The sequence below is a fragment of the Rutidosis leptorrhynchoides genome, chromosome 7 (assembly GCF_046630445.1).
Source record: "Rutidosis leptorrhynchoides isolate AG116_Rl617_1_P2 chromosome 7, CSIRO_AGI_Rlap_v1, whole genome shotgun sequence".
NCBI classification, from domain to species: Eukaryota; Viridiplantae; Streptophyta; class Magnoliopsida; order Asterales; family Asteraceae; genus Rutidosis; species Rutidosis leptorrhynchoides.
The window spans coordinates 126,992,570-127,012,679 of record NC_092339.1 but is presented as its reverse complement, the minus strand read 5'-3'; positions in this window follow the sequence as shown (position 1 = coordinate 127,012,679).

The window sequence follows — 20,110 nt, the reverse complement described above, 5'->3', positions numbered from 1 at the left end:
AGGCAGGATCCTTTTGGTCCCAATATGTAGACCCAAAAACTCTTACGAGAAAACACGCTTCATTTTTTTTAATAAACAACCACAATTTAGCACCTAACCATTTGTGCGGTGCGCAATTGGATACGCAGTGCGCATTACTTCATAAAACCATTTTAGAAAAAGTAAACGGGCCTGACCACCTGTGATTTAGCATCTGCACGGTGCGCAATGCATGGCGTTGTGCGGTTCATACCTGGAAACATAGTCAGCCGTTTTTAACACAAGACAAGCCAAATTTCATCCAAACCAAGTTTAACTATTTCCCAACAATATGCAAACGGGTTTTAAACGATGAAAGGAGTATTACGACTCTCGGGACTCCAACGACCCATAGATACAAAGACGTGACAATTTCGACCCACTTCGTTTAATTACAACAAAAGACCGAGCATGACGATTGGGATTGCACTACCCAATCCTACAACTAATCCAAAAGCAAAGTCTTCTAAAGCAACATGCGTTAGTCCTCTAATACCCGTACTTACCCTTGCCACCTCTTCCACGCGAATCTATAAAAATATAAGCAACGAGAAGGTAAGCTATAAAGCTTAGTGAGGATAAACATACTATATACATACATATGCATAATATGAATACATATCACCAATATAGCAAGTATTAAACACATACTGCATCCACGTATAACTAAGCAAGATATACATTACGTACCACCATGTCAAATCTACAGGATTAGCTACAACACACGATATATATACGTTTACCCAAAAATCCCAAGGTTAACCCCTTAACCTCAAGCACGTGAGGTTGGTTGAAAACTCACGCGCCCTAGTGTATCTGAAAACTCATGCGACACACTACCTCAAACCTCATGACAATAGGGATGTCCGAACTACACGAGACATTGTGAATCCGAACTACACGAGATTCACCAGTGAAGCCGAATTACACGAGAATCACTACCCTAGGCCACAACAACAACAATGAGAACGTCCGAACTACATGCGACATTGTGAATCCGAATTACACGAGATTCACTAGTGAAGCCGAACTAAATGAGAATCACTACCCAGATCACCTCAACAACAACAACGGGGTTGACCTACTTGTCAATGTGAATTCGAAACTCACGAGATTCACTACCCCAAGGGTGGTAACTCAAAACGCACAAATGTGACAAGTGGACCCGAACTCACGAGGTTCATCATCCCACACATATGTAAAGTGAGCCTGAACGCACAAGGATCACCCTACCCCACCTGAACCCATCCTATGCATACAAACGCATATAATATATTTACACTTACCTTGTCGCCTTAATGAATGCAACCGATTAATCCACAACTCGTCAATGGAATGTACCTATTCCATTTATCACATCATAAACAACATAATTAGGGTGGATTTCAAACCAACCCAAATTGACATTTAGTACAATTTTGACCTAATTGCACTTCCAAGCACAACCAAAGCCCAAACTAATCAATAATCACTTAACGCTAGTGAAAATGGTCCTATAATGCCAATTAACCCAAAACACAAGTATTAAATACTTGTTTTCCCTAAAACAACACACAAACCCTAATTTTGACCCATTTCAAAATTAAGCTTCCAAACACACCCATTTGGGTTCCAACTTCAACATAATCACTAATCATAGTGATTACACCCAAATTACAAGCCCTAACATGACCAATTTGTCTTCCAACCCAAAACCCACCAACAAAGATCAACAATACCCACAACTAGCTTCAAACACCCATTTGTGAGCTAGATGGGTTTTTCTCAAAAACATGCAAGTTCAAACCCTAACTTGAAAATCCAGTCTACAAATGAAATTCGGAGTTAGAACTTATCACCACTACTAAAATATAGCCAAGAACGAGATGAACAACTTTAACACTTGGACTGTCGAAAATCCAACTTCTTCTTCTCCAAATCAAGCTTTCTCTCTCTAAGCTCTTTTTATCTCTCTCTCTAGATGGAAGTGTGTGAAAATGGTGGAATGAGGATAAGGATAAGCAATGGATTAGTTTTGTGGCTTAAAATCCGACACCCAAGTGAAAAGACCCAAATGCCCTCATTAAAACACCAAAATTGCGATCTTATTCTGCCAGGTCCATATGCGCGGTGAGCGGCCCAATGCGCGGCGCGCTTTTCTTGCTGAACGTATTCACAACTCTCCCCCACTTATACTGGAACGCATCCTTGCGATCTAAACCTCAACATGAACAAGGAAATACGCCTTCCTCAACTTTTCGAGTTCTCACATAACTCTAGGACCATCGATGCCGCCACTGCATCCTATAGGTCTCACTTCTTTATCACGCAACGTTCTACCCACACAACAATCCTCTACGATTCCATGGCGTACTCCAACTCACGAATTGGAGTTATACCGCCAACTCACGAATTGGAATTTCCCGCAGGCTTTCCGGTAACTTCAACCAAGACACAACCTTACACAACGCATAACTCGTCCACTTTTTCCAAGTGAACCTTTAGTTTGGCCATCTGTTTAAGGATGATCTTATTACTTTCGCATGTACAAGTTCTCAATACTCTTGTGAAACAACCCAACCCGTATTCCATAAGATAATAATTTTTTTTTTTAATATACACATTTATGCGCCAATTAAATATGTAAACCATTCCATAAGTTCCATTTAAACGTACATTAATTTAAATGTTTACAAAAGGCACGAAAGCCATTAATTAAGTAAAATACAAGTTTGACCCACTACAAGGATAGTTTATAATCCAAACAACCTCGAGAATGGTTTGGCTGTAAACTACCCAAAACGTTAGGCCAACTTCAAAAGCTAACACCAAAAGCACCCACGACAACATAAGCGGGAGACCACTAGTCCAAACGTATGCCCTTACCCTTGTCCAAGCCGGAACCTATAAAATGGTAAACAACGAGAGGGTAAGCAAGGCTTAGTGAGTGCAACAATTATACATACATATATATAACCTACTTACTTGCAAACCCTCACCAAATCCGCATACATACTAGTTACATAATTAGCATACCCTTCACATGTATAACGCTAAGTACCACGATAACAAGACTGGTATAACAATAGCGTATAACACAACAATACAATATGCTAAACACAAACATATCGATGATGTTCACAACATCCATAGTACTCAAGATCTCAAGGCTAGCCCAACGAATGGTATCGTCAACATCGAACTTAAACCCCATTCGCCTACATTAATGTGGTATCGTCAACACCGAACTTTAAACCCACATATAAGGTATCGTCAACATCGAACTTTAAACCCTCATCAACTCACTACAATAGTCGTATGGCATCGTCAACATCGAACTTTAATTCCATACGCGAGGTATCGTCAACAACGGACTTTAAACCCTCATCACAACACAATATACTCTAGTGTATGGTATCGTCAACAACGAACTTTAAACCCACACCCCACAAGTAAATAAATTATATACATACACATATAATTATTCAACTCACCTTGTCACAAGGATGATGATTTAGCACTTCCGAGCTTCAACGCAATGTACCTAAATCATTAAGTGCACATTCAATTTCACCCTAGTGGGATTAAGCACAATACTCCCACTTGAGCATTTAATGTCCCAATTTGCATTCAATGACTCCATTACTCACAACCGCCCATAAATGGCCAAGACTCGACTTTAATCACTAAGACTAGTGAATTAAAGTCTATTAACTTCAATTAACACAAACTTAGGGTAATCCATACCCATTTCATCCCATTAGGTCAACTAGTACATTTTGACCCATTTTAACTCACTTAAACTCACAAATCAAGTCAAACTTACCCACTAACCCTTCTTTCATAAATCTTAAAGTGCATTAGTGACTAACAACACCAATTAACACTTACAACCTCAAATCACACGGCCAAAACCCTAGATTATGGCTATTAGGGTTTTATTACAACAACATAACCCAAACTCACCCATTTTACCCTCAAATGGGTCATACAAATCACTAGTACCCAAAACCCTAGTCATTAACCAATAAAAACTCAAACTTAGAGTTAGAACTTATCGAGACTATCAACGCGTAGCTAGAGACACAAGGAACAACTTTAAATCTCGCTCCTAGGTTTGATTCACAAATCTCCAACTTAAAATCTCAAGATAAAGCTAGGTGGGTTTTGTGTTTTGGGAGAGAAATAGGAAAGAAAATGGAAATGAAAATGAAATAAATGGATGTGTGGTGGAGAGTTAATTCTCCCATCAGATTTACATGTCAAATTACCATTTTGTCCCTCAAAGTCATTTAATTTAAGCTAAAACCGGAATCAGAACTGCAGGGCTATCGCGGCGCGACCTTAATCATCGCGACGCGACACATAAAGGGAAAATATACCCTTCTTAAGCCAACTTCTGATCCCAATTTGCTTGTTATGCCGCGGCAGGGACCCAATCGTCGCGGCGCGGCCTAAGGCTAGAACTGGACAGCTCGGCCAACTTATACACTTTTCGATTTTATTTACCTTGCACAATCCAAACCCGCTTCCTATGTTCACCTAGCCTTCCATAAGAGTCTCACAAGACTTAATGCTAACCAAACCCATGAGTAAACTTATACATGCACACATTATCAAGTGCACATATATGTGTGTATATATATATATATATATATATATATATATATATATATATATATATATATATATATATATATATATATATATATATTCATACATTTATGCATAAGCTAACGAGTTATAAACGTACAAATGATTAAGTAGGTACCTTTCGATACGTACGGGAAAAACGGGATGTTACAACTCTCCCCCACTTAAATCGGAGTGCGTCCTCGCGATCCAAGCCGCATGACAAGAAGGGAGATTAACCAACACAAACTCTTCAGGCTCCCAAGTAAACTCGGAACCCTTACTACGGCGCCATTGAACTTTAAAAGTCCTAAACTCTTTATGTCTCAACCTTTTGACCTTCTCTTCAAGTATGGCAATCGGTTCCTCGATATACTCTAACTTATTATTTAGCTCAATCTCGTCTAATGGCACCCAAGATGAATCATCCGCAAGACACTTACAGAGATGAGAAACATGAAATGTATTATGGATCCCCGCAAGCTCTTCGGGTAATTCGAAACGATACGCGACTTCACCAACACGAGCTAAAACCTTGAATGGTCCAATAAACCGAGGAGCTAACTTTCCTCGTTTCCGGAATTGAATAATACCTTTCCACGGCGAAACCTTAAGCATCACCATGTCACCTTCTTGAAATTCGATCGTTCGTCTATGCTTGTTGGCATACGACTTTTGCCTATCTTGAGCCTTTTTCAAATGCTCTCGAATCATATCAATCTTACTATTTGTCTCTAAGACCAAATCGGTACTCCCGATTTCCTTTTGTCCCACTTCACCCCAACAAATCGGGGTTCGACATCTACGCCCATAAAGCATCTCATAAGGTGGCATCCAGATACTAATATGATAACTATTATTGTACGAGAATTCCACCAAAGGTAAGTGCTCGTCCCAACTACCACCAAAATTGATAATACACGCCCGTAACATATCCTCCAAAGTTTGATTCGTACGTTCGGTTTGACCGTCTGTTTGAGGATGATACGCCGTGCTCAATTTCAATTGCGTACCCATATCTTCATGAAACTTTTCCCAAAACCGAGATGTAAAACGGGTATCTCGATCCGAAATAATAGATATAGGAACACCGTGTCGTGAGATGACTTCCTTAATAAACAACTTAGCCAAGGTCTCCGACAATATCGCTTCCCTAATGGGAAGAAACAAAGCACTTTTCGTCAATCGATCAACTATAACCCAAATCGAATCAAATTGTGTTCTCGCCGTTTTAGGTAACTTTGTGATGAAATCCATGGTAATGTGCTCCCATTTCCATTTCGGGATTTCTAACGGTTGTTACTTACCGTACGACTTTTGGTGTTCGACCTTAACTTGCAAACACGTGACGCATTGCTCAACATACTTCACAACATCACGTTTCATGCCCGGCCACCAATAATCTTTCCTTAAATCAAGATACATTTTTGTCGCGCCCGGATGAATGGAATACTTTGACTTATGTGCTTCATCAAGTAGCACTAGTCGGTAATCACCCATCTTAGGCACCCATACTCTTCCTTGAAAAGACAACAAACCACGCGAGCCCATAGTAATGAACTCCGATTGTCCCACAATTCGCTCTGCATGCTTGTTGTCAACGTAAGCCTCTATTTGAATCACACCGAGTTTTTCAAGAAAATCATTAGTAATACTCATACGTAACAATCCCAATCGTAACGCCGGGTGATGACTCTTTCGACTTAACGCATCCGCGACCACATTCGCCTTGCCCGGATGATAAAGTATTTCACAATCATAATCTTTCACCACATCCATCCACCTACGTTGACGATAATTCAAATCTCGTTGATTAAAGAGGTGTTTCAAACTCTTATGATCCGAATAAATCGTACACTTGACACCATACAAGTAATGGAGCCAAATTTTCAACGCATGCACAACCGCCGCCAACTCAAGATCATGAGTCGGATATCTCGTCTCGTATTCCTTTAATTGTCGAGAGGCATAAGCGATGACTTTACCTCTTTGCATTAGAACACAACCGAGTCCATTTAACGAGGCATCACAATAAACCGTCATGTCTTCCACCCCTTCCGGCAAAACCAACACCGGAGCTTGACATAACTTCTCTTTTAACAATTGAAAAGCAATTTCTTGCTCGTTCTCCCAAACAAACCTCACGTTCTTCCTCGTCAATTTTGTCAATGAAGAGGCGATCTTAGAAAAGTCTTGGATAAACCGACAATAATAACCGGCCAATCCGAGAAAACTTCGGACCTTCGTAGGCGTAGTCGGTTGTCTTTAACTTTCCACCGTCTCTATCTTCCCCGGATCTACTTGGATACTGTCTTTATTCATAATGTGACCAAGGAATTGAACCTCCCTTAACCAAAATTCACATTTGGAGAACTTGGCATACAACTTCTCCTTTCGTAACGTCTTCAATACTTCACACAAATGACGTTCATGTTCGTTCATACTCTTCGAATAGACTAGTATGTCGTCATTGAACACAATCACCGACTTGTCCAACATAGGTTGGCACACTCGGTTCATAAGATCCATGAATACCGCCGGTGCATTCGTAAGACCAAAAGGCATAACTACAAACTCAAAATGCCCATAACGCGTTCGAAAAGCCGTTTTCTCAATATCTTCCTCACGGACCCGCATTTGGTGATAGCCGGACCGTAGGTCAATCTTTGAGAAATACGTCTCACCTTGGAGTTAGTCAAAAAAATCGTCAATCCGAGGCAACGGATAACGATTCTTGATCGTCACTTTATTCAACTCCCAGTAATCGATGCACATCCACATACTACCATCCTTCTTTTTCACGAATAAAACTGGAGCGCCCCACGGCGAAGCACTCGGTCGAATAAAACCCTTCTCAAGCAACTCTTGGGTTTGATTTAACAACTCTTGCATTTCCGTCGGTGCTAAACGATAAGGAGTTTTAGCAATGGGAGTAGCTCCCGGAACCAACTCAATGCGAAATTCAACTTGTCTTTCCGCCGGAACACCCGGTAACTCGTCTGGAAAAATGTCTTCGAATTCACTAACCACCGGAATTTCATGAATAGGTGGTGGCTCATCACGAGTATCAACAAAATGGGCAAGAAAAGCCATGCCACCACTAACAAGAAAACGACGTGCCCGTGCAAAAGAACATATCGGCACAAGTCTTCTTCATCTATCGCCATGAATAATCAACTCTCCCCCACTTGGGGTCTTCACACGTATAAACTTTTCATGGCATGCAATATCGGCTCTATTTCGATCGAGCCAATCCATACCAACAACGATATCAAAATCGCCCAAAGTCATAGGGATGAGATCAATTTTAAAGTTTTCGGTACCAAAAACGACATCACAATTCCTACACACATCAACCACTAGCACCGTCTTGCCGTCCGCTATTTCGACTTCTACCGGACGACTTAACTTAGCTAACGGTCTATCAAGTTTAGGCACAAATTTTGGAGACACAAACGACAAATTTGCACCGCTATAAAAAAGAATCCTTGCCGGATTAGAATTAACCAAGAAGGTACCTGAGACAACTTCGTTGGATTGCTTGGCTTCGTCGTTAGTCATCAAATATTTTCGACCCCTAGCCGTACCCGCCGCCTTCTCTAGCCTTTTAACATTATCGTTGTTCAAATCGGGACACTCTGACTTTCGGTGTCCTTCTTTGTTGCAATTAAAACAAGTGAGCTTGTTTGTTGAATTTGGCTTCGGACAATCTCGAGCCATATGTCCACGTACCCCACAATTGTAGCAAGTAGGGACAAAGTTCTCAAAACCACCGGTAGCGCCCTTCTTCACACTATTGACACTTTCGGAACCCTTTTTGTTCTTGTTATTTTTATTTGAAAAATTCGAATAACTCGAACCTTCAAACTTTCTTTTTGAAAAAGTGAAATCGCTTTTTCTTGGAACCTCCGGCTCAAAACCCCGAGCCAACTCGTATAGCTCTTCAAAAGTCTTAGCCATTTCTCGACTAATCTTACCCTTGAACTCGTCGTTCAAAGTACGGTAGAAATCTTTCATTAGCTTGTGACGTCACCAACATATTCCGGGCAAAAGCGAGTCTTTGCCAAAAAGGTAGACTTGAGTGTAACCAAATCCATTGAACCTTGTTGCAAATGATGCAACTCGTCCCGGATTCTATCAAGGTCGGAAGAAGTTGGGTATTCTTGGAAGAATTCCTTCTTAAACTCCTCCCATGTCAAGCTCATGCATTGCTCTTCACCGTATAAATTGATTTTATCGTCCCACCACAACTTGCCTTCCTCACGTAGCATGCTAGACCCATATCTCGTCTTCTTTTCGGGAGGACATTCCGCGGTACGGAAAGCTCCCTCGATATCGGAAATCCAACAAGTGCTTTTCAAGGGATCCCTCACCCCATTAAACATCAGAGGTTGAGTATCCTTGAAGTTTTTTTAGTGGAAGTCCCGCCTTCCTTCACCTCCTTCACCGTGAGTATAAATGTTTCTAGCATCAAGGGCCTCTTCGATAGTGGCCTTCATTCGTTCATTTATCAAGTCGGTCACTTGCCCATCGACCGAATCTTGGAAGACCTTTCGGACGTACGTAAGAAAATCCACTTTTAACTTTTTAAAGACGGCCTCAACCTTAGCCGAAAACTCGACGTCCTCGCTTGTATTTCCGTTATCATGATCGGGTCCGTTTCTCGTCTTCATTCTATAAAACGGAAAGGGTTAAACCATGAATGAAAAGCATAACACGTGAGTATACACATGCGTACCACACTACCCCATCTTTCTCAACAATCGTCGTACATTACTCGTTTGACAAGATTTTCACTCGTAACAACGGTAGCTAATCGTTGTTACGCTAGCAAGTCGCATTAACTCGCTAGTACAACGTCCGTCTTGCTTGATGATTGCTAAACACAATACAAAACAATTAGCACAAGGTTAGTTCATATAAACCAAGGCACTAACAATTCCCGATTAGACCCAAAGTCCTACAAGTCCCGCATAAAGCGCTCACACAATAAAGACCAAGTCTAGGCACCTATCTCAAGTCGCCTAAATCCCTTAGACCATGCTCTGATACTACTTGAAACAACCCAACCCGTATTCCATACGATAATATTATTATTATTTTTTTAATATACACATTTATGCGCCAATTAAATATGAACCATTCCATAAGTTCCATTTAAACGTACATTAATTTAAATGTTTACAAAAGGCACGAAAGCCATTAATTAAGTTTAATACAAGTTTGACCCACTACAAGGATAGTTTATAATCCAAACGACCTCGAGCATGGTTTGGGGCTAAACTACCCAAAACGTTAGGCCAACTTCAAAAGCTAATACCAAAAGCACCCCCGACAACATAAGCGGGAGACCACTAGTCCAAACGTATGCCCTTACCCTTGTCCAAGCCGGAACCTATAAAATGGTAAACAAAAAGAGGGTAAGCAAGGCTTAGTGAGTGCAACAATTATACATACATATATATAACCTACTTACTTGCAAACCCTCACCAAATCCGCATACATACTAGTTACATAATTAGCATACCCTTCACATGTATAACGCTAAGTACCACGATAACAAGACTGGTATAACAATAGCATATAACACAACAATACAATATGCTAAACACAAACATATCGATGATGTTCACAACATCCATAGTACTCAAGATCTCAAGGCTAGCCCAACGAATGGTATCGTCAACATCGAACTTAAACCCCATTCGCCTACATTAATGTGGTATCGTCAACACCGAACTTTAAACCCACATATGAGGTATCGTCAACATCGAACTTTAAACCCTCATCAACTCACTACAATAGTCGTATGGCATCGTCATCATCGAACTTTAATTCCATACGTGAGGTATCGTCAACAATGAACTTTAAACCCTCATCACAACACAATATACTCTAGTGTATGGTATCGTCAACAACGAACTTTAAACCCACACCCCACAAGTAAATAAATTATATACATACACATATAATTATTCCACTCACCTTGTCACAAGGATGATGATTTAGCACTTCTGAGCTTCAACGCAATGTACCTAAATCATTAAGTGCACATTCAATTTCACAACTAGTGGGATTAACCACAATACTCCCACTTGAGCATTTAATGTCCCAATTTGCATTCAATGACTCCACTACTCACATCCGCCCATAAATGGCCAAGACTCGACTTTAATCACTAAGACTAGTGAATTAAAGTCTATTAACTTCAATTAACACAAACTTAGGGTAATCCATACCCATTTCATCCCATTAGGTCAACTAGTACATTTTGACCCATTTTAACTCACTTAAACTCACAAATCAAGTCAAACTTACCCACTAACCCTTCTTTCATAAATCTTAAAGTGCATTAGTGACTAACAACACCAATTGACACTTACAACCTCAAATCACAAGGCCAAAACCCTGGATTATGGCTATTAGGGTTTTATTACAACAACATAACCCAAACTCACCCATTTTACCCTCAAATGGGTCATACAAATCACTAGTACCCAAAACCCTAGTCATTAACCAATAAAAACTCAAACTTAGAGTTAGAACTTACCGAGACTATCAACGCGTAGCTAGAGACACAAGGAACAACTTTAAATCTCGCTCCTAGGTTTGATTCACAAATCTCCAACTTCAAATCTCAAGATCAAGCTATTTGGGTTTTGTGTTTTGGGAGAGAAATAGGAAAGAAAATGGAAATGAAAATGAAATAAATGGATGTGTGGTGGAGAGTTAATGCTCCCATCAGATTTACATGTCAAATTACCATTTTGTCCCTCAAAGTCATTTAATTTAAGCTAAAACCGGAATCAGAACTGCAGGACTGTCGCTGCGCGACCTTAATCGTCGCGGCGCGACACATAAAGGGAAAATATACCCTTCTTAAGCCAACTTCTGATCCCAATTTGCTTGTTATGCCGCGGCGCGGACCCAATCGTCGCGGCGCGGCCTAAGGCTAGAACTGGACAGCTCGGCCAACTTATACACTTTTCGATTTTATTTACCTTGCACAATCCAAACCCGCTTCCTATGTTCACCTAGCCTTCCATAAGAGTCTCACAAGACTTAATGATAACCAAACCCATGATTAAACTTATACATGCACACATTATCAAGTGCACATATATGTATATATATATATATTCATACATTTATGCATAAGCTAACGAGTTATAAACGTACAAATGATTAAGTAGGTACCTTTCGATACGTACGGGAAAAACGGGATGTTACATCTTGAGAACTCACTCTCGAACGCGCTCATCATACACATGTCTCTACTCCAGAAAATCAAAATCATCACCCCACGTCTCGAGTTCGATCACCACACGGGACGACTCCCAGTGATTCGTTCAAACACACCTACCAAACCGGGGCAACACCATACCCTCTGCGTACATAACTTCCCCACTTAGGGTTTTAAGCCCATACTTTCACCGCCAAGATGATAACATCTCGCGGAATTTCAACATTCCACAATATACATGATCGGTCTCAATGTTGGTCATACACAGCAATCCCCTGCTGAGTCACAACAAGGTACTCAAACCTCAACATTTCAAATCGTTCGAATAGTTAACGCCCGCTAAACACCACAATAAATCACGGATGTAACTTTGGATTTCTCACCGGTACCCAAGTACAAAGAAATCACGCCATTGGAGTCAAACATTAAACTAGCAGGTATAAGGAGGCGTCTGACGCAGTATTACGTAACTCCCATCACTACCACCGAGTCTCAAGAACTCGAACCTTATGAAGTCTACCCCCGGTGTCACACGTCACCCGATGACTTGAAGTCACACCAATTCAACGAACCTCATGGCTCAATGCCCACAACTTTCCTAGCGACACTCGCTAGTCACAATCCACCTAGGCCGCACATCTAGCCTATTAACCTTTCAACCTAACATTAAGGAGATGCTTGGAAACTCCAAGGCTTACACCCTTCCAACTTCGTCATAACCATTAACACGGTTACTCTCACATCAAATCTAGTCAACAACCATGACACTACTCGCACACGTACGTGGTCGATGAAAGCGCCTCCCAAAATGGCACTACCACACATACGTACCCGAAAAGTGGCCGACCAAGAGTGAACAATACTCGCCACACATCAAACCGCAATCGTGGTCAACGAAGAGTGAAATCTCAAATAATCATTCACCACATCACATCAACTGGCCAACGAATAGCGAATCCTTACGCCAGTATGTCACTCACCACCTCACTCATAACGAACAACAAACATAACGCTCTAACATGACACGAACACACGTCACGTACCCTCACATGGTGATATAACACCAGGTACACAATAACCCAATAACACGCACACACAAGAGAGCGGTACTCACACAATGATAGAAAGTGTACATAAAATCCATTAGTGTACTTAACACCACGTATCACTAATCCACATGTCACTAACCCTCCAGTGGTGTCTTAACACCGCGACTAAACCCACACTTCACGCCCTCGCACACATGATGTTATGGTATCGAGCGCCCGAACTTACACCCATATCACATGCCAACATGATGTGGTATCGAACACTCAACCTTAAACCCACATCGTATCCATGGTCTTTCGGCCTCGATTACTCAACGAAAAGTGTAACATCGCACCCTGTATACACCATAGTGAATCCTTGCGGGTATCACTAACCGTACCACCGCAAACAATAAATCCTTATACATATACACATAATCATTCTACTCACTAGGGTACTATCACATCCAATGTCCTACGGGTCTCACTCAAGCGACCTTAACGACCCAGATACCTCCAAATGCCTAAGCACAAAAGACTCAAACAATAGAGTCAAGGCACAACACATTAACCACACACTCTAACGAGTGCACTCAAAATCACAAACGTAAACCGACCGCTAGCTACAAATTATCTCCAACGGAGAGTAAAGTTTAAATAAGGCTTACATATACATTGTATGTCATTACAAACAAACAACATACAAATACCACATTAAAAGTACCTAAATATCTTCTCGCGACGCCCGCCACCGCTAACTCAGGACACTCTGCCTTGCGATGCCCTTCTTCACTGTAATTGAAACATACAACGCCACTACTTCTCGATACCGAGCACTCCCAAAACTTGTGACCTCTTTCGACACAATTGAAACACCTAGACGCACTAGCGCCCGACACTTATTTCCCCGCGCTACCCGTGCTCTCAAATGGACTTTTAGCTTTCTTGTTCAGAGCACCAAACGATTTAACCCTTCTCTCGCCCAAAGTACCAACAACCATAGTTGGAGCATACGATTCAAAACCCTTAGCCACAACAAATAGCTTAGAAAAAGAGTCCACTTGCCCAATGCTAATTTTCCCACGCAAATCATCATTCAAAGTATTAAGAAAATGCTCCATCAACAACCTATCGTTCCTCGTATGTTCGGGACAAAATCGGGCCTTCACCAAAAAGGTAGCACTGGGAGTATTTAGGTCCATAAACCCTTGTCGCAAACTTCACAACTCATCACGCATCCGCGTCAAATCGGCTTGCGTTCGGAACTCCTCAATGAATTCCTTCTTAAAATCGTCCCACGATAACCCCATAAATGGTTCCTCACCAATGATATCGATCTTACCAACCAACCAATTCTTCGCATTACCTCGTAGCAAACTAGTAGCGAGTCTCGTCTTATTATCGGGAGGGCATTCACTCGTACAAAAACACCCTTCGACATCCGAGATCCAACCGGTGCTTATCAAAGGATCAGGATCTCCAACATACAAAGGAGGTTTAGTCATCATGAAGTTCTTATAAGTAAACTCCCATCTGACTATATTACCACGAATCCCATGATTAAGAGGGACATCCCCTCCACTGCCTTCAACTTGATGTTTAGGAAACCTCTTCTCAAACTCTGCTTGAATAATCAAACCCATTTGTTCCTTAAAAAGTTCGGTTACTCGTCCTTCAATCACCCCTTGAAAGACTTCTTTAAACTTCCCGGTAAAAATTGACGAATAGTTCTCCAAAGCGGTCCCAATCTTAGCCGTCAACTCATCATCACCACCTTGCTACCCGCCTGAAGTCCCGCTTCTCGTCTCCATTTTAAAGAACGCAAAACGATTAAACAACGAATCTCAAAACAAGCATGCACACAACACCGCCCCACCTTGCTCAACACGCATCGTACTTCACTTGTTAGACACGATTTGCACTCGTAACAATGGTAGCTAGTCATTATTACGCGAACATGTCGCCTCAACTCATTAGTACAACGACTATCTCGCTCGATGATATACGCAAACGCAAACACAAACACAAATCAACAACATATAAGCACACACAAGAATAATATCACGATTCAAGCCACAATCCTAGTTAGTTCACCTACACGCTAAGGCACTAGCTAAATCCCCGTTCTGACCCGTACTCCTACACGTCCCGCAACAAATATGCACATACAAAAGTCTAAGTCTAGGCACCTATCTCAAGTCGCCTAAATCCCTTAGACCATGCTCTTATACCACTTGTAACGACCCAAAAACTCTTACGAGAAAACACGCTTCCTTTTTTTATATAAACAACCATAATTTAGCACCTGACCATTTGCGCGATGCGCAATTGGATGCGCAGCGCGCATTACTTCATAAAACCGTTTCAGAAAAAGTAATCGGGCCTGACCACATGTGATTTAGCATGTGCACGGCGCGCAATGCTCCGCGTGGCGCGGTTTATAGCTGGAAACATGGTCAGTCATTTTTAACACAAGACAAACCAAATTTCACCCAAACGAAGTTTAACTATTTCCCAATAATATGCAAAAGGGTTTTAAATGATGAAAGGAGTATTACGACTCTCGGGACTACAACGACCCATAGATACAAGGACGTGACAATTTTGACCCACTTCGTTTAAATACAACAAAAGACCGAGCATTGCGATTGGGATTGCACTACCCAATCCTACGATTAATCCAAAAGCAAAGTCTTCTAAAGCAACACGTGTTAGTCCTCTAATTCTCGTACTTACCCTTGCCACCTCTTTCACGTGAATCTATAAAAATGTAAACAACAAGAGGGTAAGCTATAAAGCTTAGTGAGGATAAACATACTATATGCATACATATGCATAAAATGAATACGTATCACCAATATAGCAAGTATTAAACATATACCGCATCGACGTAAAGTAAGCAAGCTATACATTACATACCACCTTGTCAAATCCGCAGGATTAGCTACAACACACAATATATATACATATATATACGTCTACCCAAAAATCCCAAGGTTAACCCCTTAACCTCAAGCACGTGAGTTTTGTCGAAAACTCACGCGTCCTAGTGTATCCGAAAACTTACGTGATACACTACCTCAAACCACACGACAATAGGGATGTCTGAACTACACGAGACATTGTGAATCCGAACTATACGAGATTCACTAGTGAAGCCAAACTACACGAGAATCACTACCTTAGGCCGCAACAACAACAATGGGAACGTCCTAACTATACGCGACATTGTGAATCCGAATACACGAGATTCACTAGTGATGCTGAACTACACGAGAATCACTACCTAGATCACCTCAACAACAACAACGGGGTTGACCTACTTGTCAATGTGGATCCGAATCTCACGAGATTCACTACCCCAAGGGTGGTAACTCAAAATACACAAACGTGCCAAGTGGACCCGAACTCACGAGTTCCATCATCCCACACATATGTAAACTGAGAACAAACGCACAAGGATCACTCTACCCCACCCGCACCCATCCTTTGCATACATACGCATATAATATATTTACACTCACCTTGTCGCCTTGATAAATGTAACCATTAATCCGCAATTCGTCAATGGAATGTACCTATTCCATTTATCACATAACAAACAACACAATTAGAGTGAATTTTAAACCAACCCCAATTGACACTTAGTGCAATTTTGACCCAATTGTACTTCCAAGCACAACCAAAGCCCAAACTAACCTATAATCACTTAAAGCTAGTGAAAATGGTCCTATAACGCCAATTAACCCAAAATACAAGTATTAAATACTTGTCTTCCCCAAAACAACACACAAACCCTAAATTTGACCCATTTCAACATTAAACTTCCAAAAACACCCATTTGGGTTCCAACCTCAACATAATCACTAATCATAGTGATTACACCCAAATTACAAGCCCCAACATGACCAATTTGTCTTCCAACCCAAAACCTACCAACAAGGATCAACAATATCCACAACTAGCTTCAAAAACTCATTTGTGGGCTAGATGGGTTTTCTCAAAAATATGCAAGTTCAAACCCTAACTTGAAAATCAAATCTACAAATGAAATTCGAAGTTAGAACTTACCAGCACTACCAAAATGTAGCCAAGAATGAGATGAACAACTTTAACACTTGGATTTGTCGAAAATCCAACTTCTTCTTCTCCAAATCAAGCTTTCTCTCTCCAAGCTCTTCCTCTCTCTCTCTCTCTCTCTCTCTCTCTCTCTCTCTCTCTCTCTATATATATATATATATATATATATATATATATATATATATATATATATATATATATATATATATATATATATATATATATATATATATATATATATATATATATATATATATATATATATATATATATATGTATGTATATGGAAGTGTGTGAAAATGGTGGAATAAGGATAAGGATAAGTAATGGATCAGTTTTGTGGCTTAAAATCCGAGACCCGAGTGAAAAGACCTAAATGCCCTCATTAAAACACCAAAATAGCGACCTTATTCTGCCAGCTCCATATGTGCGGCGCATCGCCCAATGCGCGGAGCGCTTTTCTTGTTGAACGTAGTCAGGGTCTTACAACTCTTCCCTACTTAAATTGGATCATGTCCTCGCGATCTTAACCTCATCGCGAACAAGGAAAATACGCCTTCCTCGACTTTTCGAGTTCTCACATAACTATGGACCCATCGATGCCACCACTGCATCCTATCGGTCTCATTTCTTTATCACGCAACGTTCTACCCAAACAACAATCTTTCACGATTCCTTGGCGTACTCCAGCTCATGAATTGGAGTTCTACAGCAAAGCGACAACCCAGTTGGGGCATCCGCACCACGCACACGGTGATGGAATTTCCTGCAGGCTTTTTCGGTAACTTCAACCGACTAATACCATTTAATGTTTACTCATATGTGATACATTTATAGTTGGACTGTTCTTACTCTATGGATTATTTGGTTTAAATGATTATTATTGATTGAGTTTGATTATAAGAACCATTTTTGTGATTGTTAGTTACTTAAATTTAATTACATGAGTTATTGACTAAATGATGTGAGTTAATTGGTGATTAATAGTTCATGCTCTAACACTTAGTGTTGACTCTTTAATTGAGGCAACAACAAGCGTCAATATAGTGGCGACTTGACTACCACTTAGAGCCTAAATTGAATTTTCAGGCTGGCTTTAAAGCCCATGGAAATTTGATTCTACCATTTCCATGGCATCTTTTGTGTATTTATTATTATTATTATTATTATTATTATTATTATTATTATTATTATTATTATTATTATTATTATTATTATTATTATTATTATTATTATTATTATTATTATTATTATTTTGGGCCGGAGGTCCTCACGGAAACAATCTCTCTACCCCAGAGTAGAGAGTCGGATGACTTTCTCTTCTTATGGGCAAAGAATTATAATCTCAACTCGTGGGTAGAGAAATGACTTCCCTTCTATTCTAGGGTAGAGGAAGGATTGTCTACATCTCACCTCCTTCATACCTCGCATGTGCGAGATTGGGTATTGTTGTTGTTTCTCTAACACTTAGTGGTATAGACACTTGCATTTGTGTGTAAGTGGTAATCAAATAATAATTTAACAACACATTGGATGTGTATAAAAGTGTGTACTAGTACTTAATTGGTTTCAACATTTAAATTTATATTTTCTAATTTACTTATTACTTTTAGCACATTACACACAACAATCTCGATCAGTGTAATATAGTAAATAGTAAGTTATGTATCGTCTCAAGAGTCGCGGAAGCTTATAAAAGTTGTATGTTTTTATTATTCTTAACTATTATGAAAGAATTAAGATTGTTATATATTATATTATATTTAATTATTTTATATTATTATCAATTATGAATGAAATAATAAGGTATAATTTTTTAGATAGAGGTTTTTTATAATACTATCTCACGATTTAATTATTTTAATTCAAATAATAATTATAGAAGTGTTTATTTGGATCTTTCAAGTCATTAGAGATTATTTGGCTTTTGTATAGGTTCATAACTTATATTGATAATTAATAAAATAATAATTATAGACTGATTGTTATTCCTATTAAAATAATAAAATTAATTATCATGCAAGAAACAATTATTAGGACTTAATCTGGTTTAATTGTGATGAGCTAATCATATTAGCTAAGTGGGCATACAAAGCTAACATCCTGATTTTAAAGAATTTATTTATCTGCATAATAAACTAATAAACCTTGATTAAATCAAACTTAGTGATGTGCTAAGATTTAACCTAGCTAGATTCTCATGCAATCAACTTACAATTTAAGAAAACTAGGGTTCTTTGATTAAGCCCAAAAAATCAATCTTCACTATATATGTGTAATTAATATTTTCCCATAAATTACTCCTAATAATTCGTGACTAGATTACATGCAAAAACCAACTCAAATACCTATTCAATATGGCTAATCTTCTAGGTGATCAAATCAAGCAAAAAGATAACTTAGAATTAATGATATGTTAACCTAAGATTTATGTCCACTCTTTACATTAAGCATTCAAACACAAGTTCAAATTACAAAAACAATAAACATATGCATAAAATCACAGAAACCTAAATTACACTGCTCTAGTCAAGACCAGAAACTGTGTTTTCGACATTATAGCCGTCTGCTACTAGGAGTGTAGCTGACGGCTGCGGCTCCATGGCCGGCGACTTCATACAAATAATCTCAGATTCCTCTTTTAATCCAAATAAACACTATGAACGTTTAGCTCATAGTTGGAGATGAAAATAAACACATGCAATTAAAACTAAACGTAATTAAAGAGATGCAATTAAAATAAATAAGAAGTGTACCTTAAAGCAATAAAGAAATTACAAACTTGAATGCATTCTTTAATTAAAAAGCAAAATAAACTAAACTTTGATATTGAAAACTTAAAAATTCGTAATTGAATTCGTAAATCTAAAATTACAAAACTAACAATGTATATGAAAACTGGAAAATTTGCATCTATTTATAGCTGAGGTTGGTCGGCATCATATCTGGCGGTTTTAATAGATATATCTGGCAGCTCTTGTAATATGTAACTATCCAGATTGCGTTTATTGATCACCAATTAACTTGAAGCCCACGGTTTTCAATAATTAGCTCAATAGTCGTCGGATTTTAAAGACATGGCCAATGGTTCTTTGTACTTTGTACCAGACTTGGATTTCTATTTCCTTAT